The sequence below is a fragment of the Ambystoma mexicanum genome, chromosome 13, assembly GCF_040938575.1.
Source record: "Ambystoma mexicanum isolate Mex_15411 chromosome 13, UKY_AmexF1_1, whole genome shotgun sequence".
Classification (NCBI taxonomy): domain Eukaryota; kingdom Metazoa; phylum Chordata; class Amphibia; order Caudata; family Ambystomatidae; genus Ambystoma; species Ambystoma mexicanum.
In genome coordinates this window covers 72254839-72268272 of record NC_090938.1, presented here as the reverse complement: position 1 = coordinate 72268272, position 13434 = coordinate 72254839, and the positions used below count along the sequence as shown (strand labels likewise).

The window sequence follows — 13434 nt, the reverse complement described above, 5'->3', positions numbered from 1 at the left end:
TCGTGGCTCTTTTAACAACGCATGAAGCGAATAGCTTAACTGGCGATGTTTTTTGATTTAGTGATTTTCCTCCTTGGTCCAGTTTTTCTGATCTTGCAGTTGAAAAGAGAGGATAGGAACAGGCCTCTGGCCTCGCAGATGAATTTCGAGGCTGACAAGCCTGTTGGGAGTCATCCGTTATGACAATGACCTCATGGTTGGATGAATTCCGAGGTACAGATCCCTCCGACTGATGAGTAGCACTGCTGGAGGGTGAGAGTCGCGGTTGTAGAGGCAGGTTTGATATTCCGGCTGCGGCCTCCGTTGGGCATGCTACAAAGCAGGGAGCGACAATAGTATGCCCGCGATCCACGTTCGACTTAAGGGATTTTAGTTGGCCATCTAGAGCTGTGATGTAGCCTTCCAAAAAGGTTAGTTTTGCAAGCATGGTGGCTTGGATCGAAGTATGGTCCTTTAAGTTTTCATTGATGCTTTCGTACAATTTGGTAAAGGGATTTAGGGCAATTGTAACTGCTGACATTATTGATAGAAGATCCCTTTTATTTTGTCCTGAGGAGTCAATTGGGGAGCCCGGTAGCTGGGGACGCTGTTTGGGGGCTGGGGTTGAAGCCAAGCTTTCATTTAGGAGACGTCTCACTACAGGTGTAATAGGTGGATCTACAGGACCGCAACTGATCCGATCTAGAGGGCGTACTTTTGGTAGAGGAACAAGTTGCGCCCCTTCTTGCCTTGGGCAGACCATCTGGCCATTGGAAGTCAAATGGCGGCGTTGTTCTTGGATTGAAATATTGGGCGACAGTCCTGTTGGGCCACCGACCACCCTTTGTGCTCGGAGAGCCGTGTGCTGAGTAGTCAGGGGCCCAGCCATAGTTGAAGGTGCCAGGGCCCCAGTAGTTTTCGGCTGATTTGAGTTTGTTGGCCCCTTCTTGTTGGTCCACAGGCTTGGTGGATTTGCTGCTGCAGGGTTTTCCAGAGAAACCGCCTTAACAGGGTCGAGAGGCTCAATAGGAGGATTTGGGAGCTCTGGGCCCTTTTTCGGAGCGAACACTGAGACCAGTCCAGGTTGGGAGGCAGGCACATATGGCTCTGAAGGTGACGCTGAGGTCAATCCAGTTTGGGAGGCAGGCACATATGGCTCTGAAGGTGACACCTGTAGAGGCGAGTGCGGGGCCAGGGCACCCGTTCCCAGGACTTTTAATGGAGCTGTTGAGGGGGAGACTGCAGTGGTGAGGACGCGGGCGGACAGACTGAAGATTCCAGCGTTTGTGTCAGCGGCGAGGAAACAGTTATGTCCTGATGAGTTCCCTCAAGTTCTGCCGAACTTATTTGCCTTGGGCTGTTTTGCCTTGTGGCACTTTCCACCGCAGATTGTTCGTTTATGTCCGCACGCCTGAGGCGAACGTGTGATGGTGGTGTAGCTGGCATTTTGTGTTGTTTATGAGTCAGAAGCAGACCTAACGGGGGCCTGCTTTGCACCCCGCGGTTAAAATTAGTTTTTGTGGTGTTTCGTGGGCACGCGCTTCTGAGCAGACGGCCCTCCTCCACTTCCCTGGGGTCATGCTCAGAGACCTGGTTATGCCCGGTATCCGGCGTTGGCGCCATTGCAGCCATGCACAGACTGCCAAAGACTGCACACTCGGAGCCACAGTCCGCGGCCCGCTCCGCGGTATGGAGTGGGTCTTGTAGAACCACAGCAGTGGTAGCACCTCCCAGGAACAGTAGAGAGTGAAGAGTGACTGCCAAAGACTGCGCACTTGCAGCCACACTCCGCTGTGATGATCTCACTAGGCCCTGTGTCATTCAGATCGCGCAAGTGCATGGAAGTGGAAAGAGAGAGGTGCAGAGGGGCGTGGGGGAGGGAGAAGTGCAGGTAACTCAAAAAGTACAGCCAGCGGGTGGCTCAGTGCAGGTAACTCAAAAAAGTGCAGCCAGCGGATGGCTCATAAGTGCAGAGAGAAGGGACTGTAGGGTTGCAGATACAGACCACAAGAGCTGGGGGAGCCAGGAGGCAGTGTGAGGTGCAACTGGACATACAGGAGTCTGGGCCCACGTTCAGAGGGTAGCCAGGTGACCAGTGCGTGAAGCAGTCGGGACCTCAGCAGGGGAGACGAAGTGAGAAAGCGGAAGCGAAGAGGAAGGTCTTGCATTGCCTCTGGAACCTGAGGTGGTTCTGCTCAAGTTTGAGAGAGGCGTTAGGCTGTTCCAGAGGGAGGCCCCCGGCAAAGATAGAGATCTGCTCCCAACTCTCTGCTTGGAAAAGGGACTGACCCTCAGAGAGTTGGAGGTGGATGAGCAGAGAGCTCGAGAAGGGAGATGTTTAGGAAGAGAGAGTTGGAGGCAGTGCGGTCCAAGGCCCCAGAAAGCCTTATGGACAATGCAGTGGGTCTTGAACTTGATCCTTGCTGGCACTGGGAGCCAATGAAAAGATTTCAGAGCTGGAGAGATACAATCCCTGGGCTTGAGACCAAGGGCAAGTCATGCAGTCCTGTTCTGGATAAGTTGAAGAGGTCGGAGACTAGAGGCAGGAAGATTTAGAAAGATGCTGTTGAAGTAGTCTAACCTAGATAAAACCAGAGCACTGGAGACAGTGGGCTTCTGGGGAAACGTGAGGAAAGGAAGAATACCTCTGAGGAGGTGCAGCTTATAGTTTGACTTCTTAGAGATGTCAGAGATGTGAGGAAAGAAGGAAAGGGTGAAGTCAAAGATGACCCCAAGGTTCTTAGCCTCACAGGTAGGAGCAGGAAGAGGGCCCACAGCGAGCGGGCAGAGAGAGAGAGAGAGAGAGAGAAAAGGAGGGAGCTGGTGTTCCGATGAGGAGGATCTCAGTCTTACACCCATTAAGACAGAGATAATTGGTGGTGCACCACTCCTGAATTGCAGCCAGAAAACCTGCAATGAAAGAAGGAGAAGAGACGGCCAAGGGGAGCCTGAAAGAGAGCTGGATGACATCTGCATAACACTGAAAGTTGGATCAGAAATCAGCGATGCAGTGGGCAAGAGGTGCCAAGTATTGGTTGAAAAACCAGGGAGAAAGGTTAGACCCCTGGGGAACACCACAAGTAGCGAGAGAGATAGAAGAGAGGAAAGACCCCAGTTGGACCTAAGAGGGTTGGTTAGTGAGAAAGGAGGTCAGCGAGGCCAGGATAGCATTGTTTTAATAATTGTAAATATAGGACAATGACCTGGCTCCTCAGGGTACCTAAACGGGATATAATGAGGCATCCATGCCGTTTACCTAGAGATCGCTGAGCTAATTGTTGCTGTTGGTCGCTTCTTGGCAGCAAAAATAGCATCTAAGAAATTCGGTGGAAATAAAGTGGACTCAACAATTTCTACCTATAAAAGATATGAAGCAAAGGGGAACAGGCTAAAGGGTTTAAACAATTATAATATAAAACATCATATGGAAGGGAAGCGTTTAGGAAAGTGAAACGGGGGGTACTATGGGGGTTTCCTCCCCATCAAGCAGATTTGTGTCTTCCTTATTACCAAGGAGGTTTTTACGGGAGGGACGGGGCGTCACATCGACCACTTTGGCATAGACGTGGAATATTTTAAACTCCAGAAGATTCCAAAAAGGAAAGGCGTGTTGATATTCTGTTAAGACAATTAAACTCATTTACACAAAGCCTAAATTATTGATGCACCATACTCTCCAAATGATGAGAGCCCCGCCTACTCCCCAACTACAGTACATGAAGGCCAGGCTTTGCACAAAGGGTTCTATAGCTCCTAACATGCGGAGTGGGTCTAGGAAGGCACAAGTCAACAGCCGCTTTCTATTATGCAAACACATCAAATAAATAGGGACACCAAAAGATATGTAGATAATTTCACACATGCAGTCCAAACACACTTGCTTCAAGGTGTGCAAACAGTAAAGAGGGAATTACATTTAACTCCTCTGCTTCTCATTGAAAATACACAGAAAAGATGAAATCTAGAGGAACAAGCAGACCTGTGGATCAGCAAAAACTAATGTTAAAAGTCGCGATACAGTTTTACTGCCATTTCTACAGCACTCAGTGATTTGGTCAGTTTGTCAGGTGGAGCAGGGAGAGCAGGGACACGGGCTTAACATGTCTGCCCGCCATTCCCGCTCCATGTGACACACGAGGCTGCATTATCAGACATATGTATGTTCCTGCTGTAGCCACCTGGAATCACCACCTTGTAAAAGCTGCATATTCCATGGAAATCCATGACAATCGTGGAAGCATTGCTCGTGGATTTCCACCAGAATTAAGGAAATGTGCAGACTTCAACTCCGACGGTGCAGGAAGGAAAGCACCAGGAGACAGGCCTTCTCTGTCTACACTCCAAGACTCTGGCACCTCCTCCCCGTCAACATCAGACTCGCCCCATCGCTTCTCCAGCTCAGGATGGAGCTCAAGACCTTCCTCTTCAAGGAATGGCCCCTCCTTAACGCCTAGGTCCACACACTCTGCACTCCCCACCCTACCTGAGACTCGGCGATCTACTCCCCACTGTCTCCCTGACTGGTTGCTTCTAGATCCCTTGCTGTCTATTGCCTGCCCTCCCCTGTTAGCTCCCTGCTCTCCTTTTCTCTGCTTCCCTCTCTGTGTCCTTCCCCTATGATTGTAAAGCGCTCAGCTGCTTCCAGGAGCTAGGCCCACGCTCAATAATTACCCTAATAATAATAGTAATATTCCTAGGTGGTTCTGCTCTTTTCCACAAACGTGGTGGAAAAGTGAAGTGTGAGGCTGGTTTCTCTTTCTGTTGCTCTTTACTTTTCCCACTACATGGTGTAAAAAGATAAAAAAATCTACGGGACCTTTAGCAAATGGAAGAAGTCCCCTCTCTGCATTTGAGGGGTAGCACTATCTTTTTAGACATACAAAGAAGTGGTTTAGCAAAAACAAAAATGCACTGGTTACTTAGAACTCAGCTCTTAGAGCAAATCTCCAACCTTTCCCTTTTAAATAAACAGAGGTGACGTTTATAGGTAAAGTATATGGCCGACACTGCTGAACTCTGTCCCCTCTTCCGAAATGAACCATTGCATACATTAAGGCACACTCGGAGTGGCGCTGCATTGAGTATGGACTAAAAGTGCTCTAATCCCTAAGGCGCCGACTCCACCTGGTCCTCAAAAGGAATGTTATCAAAATGTATAGCGCCTAGACATGTTTGCTAGTGTACCAGGCACATATAGAGAAACGTATAGCTATAGTTCTGCCATTAACCCTTACTGGTAAAGGTTGTACTAATCAACAAATACCTTGACCCTGTAAGAGCTTGATCAATGTCATTACGATATGTTATAACAATAAATAAAATTCACTTTATATTAAAAACTTGATATCATCACCCTTTAACATTTAGTTTCACCAATCATGTTTGAACCTCTCCCTCTCCCCCTCTCTTCTCTCTCTCCTCTATTCTCTCTCCCTCCCTCTCCTCTCTTCTCTTCTCCCCCCCCCTCTCTCTCTCTTCTGTTCTCTCTTATCTCTCTCTTTCCCTCTATTCTCTTGCTCTCTCTTTCTCTTTTGGTCTTGCTCTCTCCTCCTCTCTTTCTCTCTCTCTACCTCTCTTCTCTCGCTCTCTCCCTTCTCGTTCTCCCGCTATTCTCTCACTCTCTCTTTCTCTCTTGGTATCGCTCTCTCTCTCTCTTCCCTTCTCTTTCTCTCTCACTCCCTCTCTCTCGTATCTTCTCCCTCTCTCTCCCTCTCTTCTCTCTCTCTCTCTCTCTCTCTATATATATATTACATGGCCACGGTAGTGGCCATGTAGTTATGGTTAAATTGCTGTTTCCATAAGAAGAGCACTTTTTGGGTGGCTTATAACTTCGCTCTCCCTGGACGGATCCTCACCAAACTTTGCAAAAAAGGTAGTTGGGTCACTCTGGATTTTCTTGCAAAGTTTGGTGAGGATTCGTCCAGGGGGGGCAAAGTTATAGGGGGGGTCCCAAAACTTTTTTTTCCCATAGACATAATGGGAAAAAACTTTGCTCACGCCTACAGCCCAAACCGCTGGACAGATTTACACCAAATCAGCGGCAGGAGCGGCGGCTTGGTCCCGAAAGCGTGCTTTGCTTTATTTGGTGTAAATCCGTCCAGTAGTTTTTAAAAAAAGGACAAAAATGTAAGTGAAAAAAATTAGTGATATCTGTGTACACACTTCCCTGTTCGCTCCGCGGACAGGACGGTGATTGGGCAAGCAGCTTGTGTGATGTCCGCGGACATCTGACGTGCTCTCTCATTGGATGCGTGGAAGCGTGCAGTGCGTCTGGCTTCAGAGACGCCCGCCATCTTTGTTCCTCGCATGAGAGGCTTGGTATCCCGCCTGCACAGTAAGTCCCCCACCCCCGCTCATGCCCGTGTCTGTCTCCTGTTCCTCCCACCCCCCCCACTCATGCTAAGTGTCTTCCCTTTTCCTCCAGCCCCCCGCTCACGCCATCGGCACACGGTGGCCATCGGAGGGCCGAGGAGCGGGATCTGCCGCCTGCACACGAACGCTGTGTGTCTTTCTCCCTCCCGCTCATGCCCCGCTCGTGGCCCGCTCGTCTCTCCCAACCGCCCACCCCCCGCTCTTGCCCCGCGTGTCTCTCCCACCCCCGTGTGTCTCTACCACCCCCCGCTCATGTCCGTGTGTCTCTCCCCACCCGCCACCCACCCCCCGCTCATGTACGTGTGTCTCTCCCCACCCGCCGCCCCCGCTCATGCCCCGTGTGTCTCTCCCCCTCCCGCCCACCCCCCGATCATGCCCCATGTGTCTCTCTCTCCTTCCCCCCACCCCCCACTCATGCCCCGTGTGTCTCTCTCCCTCCCCGCCCTCTCATGCCCCGTGTGTCTCTCACCCTCCTGCCCACCCCCCCGCTCATGCCCCGTGTGTCTCTCCCCTTCCCGCCCACCACCCGCTCATGCCCCGTGTGTCTTTCCCCCTCCTGCCCACCCCCGCTCTTGCCCTGTGTGTCTTTCCCCCTCCCGCCCACCCCCGCTCTTGCCCCGTGTGTCTTTCCCCCTCCCGCCCACCCCCGCTCTTGCCCACCCCTGCTTTTGCCCCGTGTGTCTTGCACCCTCCCGCCCACCCCCGCTCTTGGCCCCTCCCGCCCACCCCCGCTCTTGCCCCCTCCCGCCCACCCCCGCTCTTGCCCCGTGTCTCTTTCCCCCTCCCGCCCACCCCCGCTCTTGCCCCGTGTCTCTTTCCCCCTCCCGCCCACACCCGCTCTTGCCCCGTGTCTCTTTCCACCTCCAGCCCACCCCCGCTCTTGCCCCGTGTCTTTCTCCCTCCCGCCCACCCCCGCTCTTGCCCCGCGTGTCTATCACCCTCCCGCCCACCCCCGCTCTTCCCCCGTGTCTTTCCGCCTCCCTCCCACCCCCGCTCTTGTCCCCGCACTCCCACCCGCCCTCTTGCCCCGTGTCTTTCCCCCTCCCTCCCACCCCCGCTCTTGCCCCGTGTCTCTTTCCCCCTCCCGCCCACCCCCGATCTTGGCCCGTGTCTCTTTCACCCTCCCGCCCACCCCCGATCTTGGCCCGTGTCTCTTTCCCCCTCCTGCCCACCCCCGATCTTGGCCCGTGTCTCTTTCCCCCTCCCGCCCACCCCCACTCTTGCCCCGTGTCTCTTTCCCCCTCCCGCCCACCCCCGCTCTTGCCCCGTGTCTCTTTCCCCCTCCCGCCCACCCCCGCTCTTGCCCCGTGTCTCTTTCCCCCTCCTGCCCACCCCCGATCTTGCCCCGTGTCTCTTTCCCCCTCCCGCCCACCCCCGCTCTTGCCCCGTGTCTCTTTCCCCCTCCCGCCCACCCCCGCTCTTGCCCCGTGTCTCTTTCCCCCTCCCGCCCACCCCCGCTCTTGCCCCGTGTCTCTTTCCCACTCCCGCCCACCCCCGCTCTTGCCCCGTGTCTCTTTCCCCCTCCCTCCCACCCCCGCTCTTGCCCCGTGTCTTTCCCCCTCCCTCCTACCCCCGCTCTTTCCGCGTGTCTTTCTCCCTCCCGCCCACCCCCGCTCTTGCCCCTTGTGTCTTTCTCCCTCCCGCCCACCCCCGCTCTTGCCCCTTGTGTCTTTCTCCCTCCCGCCCACCCCCGCTCTTGCCCCTTGTGTCTTTCTCCCTCCCGCCCACCCCCGCTCACGCCCCGTGTGTCTCTCTCCCCTTCCCCCACCCCCCGCTCATGCCCCGTGTCTGTCTTCTGTTCCCCCCGCTCATGCCCCGTGTCTGTCTCCTGTTCCCCCCGCTCATGCCCCGTGTCTGCCTCCTGTTCCCTCCACACCCCGCTCATGCCCCATGGCTGTGTCCTGTTCCCCCCACCCCCGCTCATGCCCCGTGTCTATCTCCTGTTGCCCCCCACCCCTCCCGCTCATGCCCCGTGTCTGTCTTCTGTTCCCCCACCCGCTCATGCCCCGTGTCTGTCTCCTGTTCCCCCCACACGCGCATGCCCCGTGTCTCTCTCTTGTTGCCCCCCGCCCCCCCGCTCATGCCCTGTGTTTGTCTCCTGTTCTCCCCACCTCCTGATCATGCCCTGTGTCTTTTTCCTGTTCCTCCCACCCCCCGCTCATGCCCCGTGTCTGTCTCCTGTTGCCCCCACCGCCCTGCTCATGCCCCGTGTCTGTTCTCCCCACCCCCCGCTCATGCCCGTGTCTGTTGTTCTCCCCCACCCCCTGCTCATGCCCCGTGTCTGTCTCCTGTTCCCCCCACCCCTCGCTCATGCCCCGTGTCTGTCTCCTGTTCCCCCCACCCCCCGCTCATACCCCGTGTCTGTTTCCTGTTGCCCCTCACCCCCCGCTCATGCCCCGTGTCTGTCTCCTGTTGCCCCCCACCCCCGCTCATGCCCCGTGTCTGTCTCCTGTTGCCCCCCACCCCCCGCTCATGCCCTGTGTCTGTCTCCTGTTGCCCCTCACCCCCCGCTCATGCCCCGTGTCTGTCTCCTGCTGCCCCCCGCTCATGCCCCGTGTCTGTCTTTGGTTCCCCCCACCCGCTCATGTCCCGTGTCTCTCTCCTGTTGCCCCCTACCCCCCGCTCATGCCCTGTGTCTGTCTCTGTTGTTCCCCCCACCCCCCGCTCATGCCCCGTGTCTGTCTCCTGTACCCCCCACCGCCCGCTCATGCCCTGTGTCTGTCTCCTGTTGCCCCCCCGCTCATGCCCCGTGTCTGTCTTTGGTTCCCCCCACCCGCTCATGTCCCGTGTCTCTCTCCTGTTGCCCCCTACCCCCCGCTCATGCCCTGTGTCTGTCTCCTGTTGCCACCCACCCCCTCTCATGCCCCGTGTCTGTCTCCTGTTCTCCCCACCCCCCGCTCATGCTCCGTGTCTGTCTCCTGTTCCCCCCACCCCCTGCTCATGCCCCGTGTCTGTCTCCTGTTGCCCTCACCCCCCGCTCATGCCCCGTGTCTGTCGCCTGTTGCCCCCGCTCATGCCCCGTGTCTCTCTCCTGTTGCCCCCCACCCCCCGCTCATGCCCCGTGTCTCTCTCCTGTTGCCCCCCACCCCCCGCTCATGCCCCGTGTCTGTCTCTTTTGTTCCCCCACCCCCCGCTCATGCCCCGTGTCTCTCCTGTTGCCCCCCACCCCCTGCTCATGCCCCGTGTCTGTCTCCTGTACCCCTCCACCCCCCGCTCATGCTCGTGTCTGTCTCCTGTACCCCCCCACCCCCCCTGCTCATGCCCCATGTCTGTCTCCTGTTGCCCCCCTGCTCATGCCCCGTGTCTGTCTCCTGTTCCCCCCACCCGCTCATGTCCAGTGTCTCTCTCCTGTTGCCCCCCACCCCCCGCTCATGCCCCGTGTCTGTCTCCTGTACCCCCCCACCCCCCTGCTCATGCCCTGTGTCTCTCTTCTGTTGCCTCCCACCCCCTGCTCATGCCCCGTGTCTGTCTCCTGTACCCCCCCACCCCCGCTCATGCCCCATGTCTCTCTCCTGTTGCCCCCCACTACCCCGCCCATGCCCCGTGTCTGTCTTCTGTACCCCCCACCCCCCGCTCATGCCCCATGTCTGTCTCCTGTTCCCCCCACCCCCCGCCCATGCCCCGTGTCTGTCTCCTGTACCCCCCCACTCCGCGCTCATGCCCGTGTCTCTCTCCTGTTGCCCCCCACCCCCTCGCTCATGCCCCGTGTCTGTCTCCTGTTCTCCCCACACCCCGCTCATGCCCCGTGTCTGTCTCCTGTTCCTCCCACCCCCCGCTCATGCCCCGTGTCTGTCTCCTGTTCCTCCCACCCCCGCTCATGCCCTGTGTCTGTCTCCTGTTGCCCCCCACCCCCCGCTCATGCCCCGTGTTTGTCTCCTGTTGCCCCCCTACCCCCTGTTCATGCCCCGTGTCTGTCTCCTGTTGCCCCCCACCCCACGCTCATGCCCCGTGTCTGTCTCCTGTTGCCCCCCACCCCCTGCTCATGCCCCGTGTCTGTCTCTGTTGTTCCCCCACCCCCGCTCATGCCCCGTGTCTGTTTCCTGTTCCCCCCACCCCCCGCTCATGCCCCGTGTCTCTCACCTGTTGCCCCCCACCCCCCGCTCATGCCCCGTGTCTGTCTCTTGTACCCCCTACCCCCACTCATGCCCCGTGTCTGTCTCCTGTACCCCCCACCCCCGCTCATGCCCCGTGTCTGTCTCCTGTTGCCCCCCCACTCATGCCCCGTGTCTGTCTCCTGTTCCCCCCACCCACTCATGTCCCGTGTCTCTCTCCTGTTGCCCCCCACCCCCCGCTCATGCCCCGTGTCTGTCTCCTGTGCCCCCCACCCCACGCTCATGCCCCGTGTCTCTTTCCTGTTGCCCCCGACTCCCCCGCTCATGCCCCGTGTCTGTCTTCTGTTGCCCCCCACCCCCCGCTCATGCCCCGTGTCTGTCTCCTGTTGCCCCCCACCCCCTGCTCATGCCCCGTGCCTGTCTCTGTTGTTCCCCCACCCCTGCTCATGCCCCGTGTCTGTTTCCTGTTCCCCCCACCCCCCGCTCATGCCCCGTGTCTCTCTCCTGTTGCCCCCCACTCCCCGCTCATGCCCCGTGTCTGTCTCCTGTACCCCCCTACCCCCACTCATGCCCCGTGTCTGTCTCCTGTACCCCCCACGCCCCGCTCATGCCCCGTGTCTGTCTCCTGTTGTCCCCCCACTCATGCCCCGTGTCTCTCTCCTGTACCCCCCACCCCCTGCTCATGCCCCATGTCTCTCTCCTGTTGCCCCCCACTACCCCGCTCATGCCCCGTGTCTGTCTTCTGTACCCCCCACCCCCCGCTCATGCCCCATGTCTGTCTCCTGTTCCCCCCACCCCCGCTCATGCCCCATGTCTATCTCCTCTTGCTCCCACCCATGCCCCGTGTCTGTCTCCTGTACCCCCCCACTCCGCGCTCATGCCCGTGTCTCTCTCCTGTTGCCCCCCACACCCCCGCTCATGCCCCGTCTCTGTCTCCTGTTGCTCCCCACCCCCTCGCTCATGCCCCGTGTCTGTCTCCTGTTCTCCCCACACCCCGCTCATGCCCCGTGTCTGTCTCCTGTTCCTCCCACCCCCCGCTCATGCCCCGTGTCTGTCTCCTGTTCCTCCCACCCCCGCTCATGCCCTGTGTCTGTCTCCTGTTGCCCCCCACCCCCCGCTCATGCCCCGTGTCTGTCTCCTGTTCTCCCCACCCCCCGCTCATGCTCCGTGTCTGTCTCCTGTTCCCCCCACCCCCGCTCATGCCCCGTGTCTGTCTCCTGTTGCCCCACCACCCCCCGTTCATGCCCCGTGTCTGTCTCCTGTTGCCCCCCACCCCACGCTCATGCCCCGTGTCTGTCTCCTGTTGCCCCCCACCCCCTGCTCATGCCCCGTGTCTGTCTCTGTTGTTCCCCCAAACCCCGCTCATGCCGCGTGTCTGTTTCCTGTTCCCCCCACCCCCCGCTCATGCCCCGTGGCTCTCTCCTGTTGCCCCCCACCCCCCGCTCACGCCCCGTGTCTGTCTCCTGTACCCCCCTACCCCCACTCATGCCCCGTGTCTGTCTCCTGTTGGCCCCCCACTCATGCCCCGTGTCTGTCTCCTGTTCCCCCCACCCACTCATGTCCCGTGTCTCTCTCCTGTTGCCCCCACCCCCCGCTCATGCCCCGTGTCTGTCTCCTGTGCCCCCCACCTCACGCTCATGCCCCGTGTCTCTTTCCTGTTGCCCCGACTGCCCCGCTCATGCCCCGTGTCTGTCTTCTGTTCCCCCCACCCCCGGCTCATGCCCCGTGTCTGTCTCCTGTTGCCCCCACCCATGCCCCGTGTCTGTCTCCTGCATTCCCCCACTCCACGCTCATGCCCCGTGTCTCTCTCCTGTTGCCCCCCACACCCCCCACTCATGCCCTGTGTCTGTCTCCTGTTGCCCCCCGCTCATTCCCCGTGTCTGTCTCCTGTTCTCCCCACCCCCACTCATGCCCTGTATCTGTCTCCTGTTCCCCCCATCCCGCGCTCATGCCCTGTGTCTGTCTCCTGTTCTCCCCACCCCCCGCTCATGCCCCGTGTCTCTTTCCTGTTGACCCCACCCCCTGCTCATGCCCCCTGTCTCTCCTGTTGCCCCCCACCCCCTGCTCATGCCCCGTGTCTCCCTCGTGTTCCCCCCACCCCCTGCTCATACCCCGTGTCTCCCTCATGTTCCTCCCCACCCGCTGCTCATGCCCCGTGTCTCTCTCGTGTTCCCCCCACCACCGCTCATGCCCTGTGTTTCCTTCCTTTTCCCCCTCACCCCCTGCTCATGCCCCGTTTGTACCCTGTTCCCTCTCACCCCCCGCTCATGCCCATGTGTCTCCCCTGTGCCCCCCCAACCCCGCTCATGCGCCGTTGTGTTCTTTATACACCCCGCCTTCCCTTTCCATGGTGGCTATCTTGGTAAAAGATTTTCCTTCCTACGCCGAGACGCCACAGGCGTCCCGGCGTAGGAAGGAAAATCCTTTTGTTTTTTTTACCACCCGGCATTCCCACTTTGAGGACATAAGATGTTAGTGGTCTTCATCTATTGAAAAGGATGTTATGGTCACGTTGTACTAATAAAAACCTTTAAAATTTAGTTAAAAAAAAATGTTACAGGGACGTTATGGTTAAGTTTCACTAATAAAAACCTATGAAATTCAATGAAAAAACGTTGTTAAAGGGATGTTATGGTAAAGTTGCGCTACTAAAAACCTATGAAATTCAGTGAAAAAACTTTGTTAAAGGGACGTTATGGTAAAGTTGCGCTACTAAAAACCTATGAAATTCAGTGAAAAAACTTTGTCAAAGGAACGTTATGGTTCCAAGTAAAACCGAAAAACCCTTGAAATTCGCTAGTTATGGTGAGCTAAGCAACCATAACTCACGCCACCACCGTGCACTGCTAAGACTAACACCCAGGACATCAAAGATGACATCACAAATGTCAAGGGTTTTTCGGTTTTACTTGGAACCATAACGTTCCTTTGACAAAGTTTTTTCACTGAATTTCATAGGTTTTTAGTAGCGCAACTTTACCATAACGTCCCTTTAACAAAGTTTTTTCACTGAATATATATATATATATAT

General features: G+C 57.1%; 1 protein-coding gene across 1 annotated transcript in view; it reads left to right on the top strand.

Moving 5' to 3' along the window:
• Positions 1 to 13434, top strand: part of LOC138520881 (guanylyl cyclase-activating protein 1) — a 118220-nt gene that overhangs the window by 98202 nt on the left and 6584 nt on the right. The window lies entirely within an intron of this gene.